The following is a 2,023-nucleotide window of genomic DNA, read 5'->3' as shown; positions in this document are numbered from 1 at the left end:
AGTCTCTAAAAGTTGTTTAAATACTAAACTAGTAACCTAGGTTTACAGAAAATGAGTAAACTAAGATAGATAGTGCAGAAATCCACTTTTGGGGCTCACTTGGTGTGTGCTGGGGCTGAGCTTTGAGCTTTACACGTGCATAGGCTGTTTCTGGAGTTAAACTCCAGGTTGTAACCTGTTTCTAGCGTTTAACTCCAGAGTGGAACATGAAACTGGCGTCAACGTCATTTATCTTCGAGCAAAGTATAGACTATTATATATTGCTGGAAAGCCCTGGATGTCTACTTTCCAACACAATTGCGAGCGCACCAATTGGACTCTTGTAGCTCCAGAAAATCCATTCCAAGTGCAGGGAGGTCAGAATCCAACGACATCAGTAGTCCTTTTTCAACCTGAATCAGATTTTTGCCCAGATCCTTCAATTTTAGCCAAAAAATACCTGAAATCACAGAAAAACACACAAACTCATAGTAAAGTCCAGAAAAGTGAATTTTAACTAAAAACCAATAAAAATATAATAAAAACTAACTAAAACATACTAAAAACATACTAAAAACAATGCCAAAAAGCATATAAATTATCCGCTCATCAAAGGGTCAAATACTCCACAAGTTGAGGGAGCATCCACTTCTCAAAATCAAGATTGTTGAGTCCTAACTCTATGATAACCTCTATCATTAGGAGTCTATTTTAGAGTCATTTAATTTTTTGTTTTCTATTATTATTAGTCTTATCTTATATTTATTTTTGAGTCTTGTTCTTAATTCATGATTAATAAAATTTAAGGTTCATGTCTTAAAGCTATGAACATTCTATGAATCCATCACCTCTCTTAAATGAAAAATGCTTTAATCACAAAAGAACAAGAAGTACAGGATTTCGAATTTATCTCTGAAACTAGTTGAATTAGTTTGATGTGGTGACAATACTTTTTGTTTTCTGAATGAATGCTTGAACAGTGCATATGTCTTTTGAATTTGTTGATTAAAGAATGTTAAACTAGTTGGCTCTTGAAAGAATGATGGAAAAGGAGAAATGTTATTGAGGATCTGAAAAATCATCAAATTGATTTTTGAAGCAAGAAAAAGCAGTGTATTCAAAAAAATGATCCAAGGCAAAAAGAGTGTGCTTAAGAACCCTGGACACCTCTAATTGGGGACTCTAGAAAAGCTGAGTCACAATCTACAAAGGTTCACCCAGTAATGTGTCTGTGGCATGTATGTATCCGGTGGTAATACTGGAAGACAGAGTGCTTTGGGCCACAGCCAAGACTCATAGAATAACTATGTTCAAGAATCATCACACTTAACTAGGAGAATCAATAACACTATCTGAATTCTGAGTTCCTATAGCCGCCAATCATTCTAATCTTCAAAGGATAAAGTGAGATGCCAAAACTATTCAGAAGCAAAAAGCTACTAGTCCCGCTCATCTAATTGGAGCTAAGTTTCATTGATATTTTGGAGTCTATAGTATGTTCTCTTCTTTTTATCCTAATTGATTTTCAGTTGCTTGGGGACAAGCAACAATATAAGTTTGGTGTTGTGATGAGCGGATAATTTATACGCTTTTTGGCACTGTTTTTAGTATGTTTTTAGTATGTTTTGGTTAGTTTTTAGTATTTTTTATTAGCTTTTATTTAAAATTCACTTTTTTGGGCTTTACTATGAGTTTGTGTGTTTTTCTGTGATTTTAGGTAATTTCTGGCTGAAATTGAGGGACCTGAGCAAAAATCTGATTCAGAGGCTGAAAAAGGACTGCAGATGCTGTTGGATTCTGACCTCCTTGTACTCGAAGTGGATTTTCTGGAGCTACAGAAGCCCAATTGGCACGCTCTCAATTGCGTTGGAAATTAGACATCCTGGGCTTTCCAGCAATGTATAATAGTCTATACTTTACCCGAGATTTGATGGCCCAAACCGGCGTTGCAAATTAGCTTCAGAATTCCCGGCGTTTAACGCTGGAACTGGCACAAAAATTGGAGTTAAACGCCCAAACTGGCACAAAAGCTGGCGTTTAACTC

The sequence above is a fragment of the Arachis duranensis genome, chromosome 10 (assembly GCF_000817695.3).
Source record: "Arachis duranensis cultivar V14167 chromosome 10, aradu.V14167.gnm2.J7QH, whole genome shotgun sequence".
NCBI lineage: Eukaryota > Viridiplantae > Streptophyta > Magnoliopsida > Fabales > Fabaceae > Arachis > Arachis duranensis.
Note: the sequence above shows the minus strand (reverse complement) of the source record.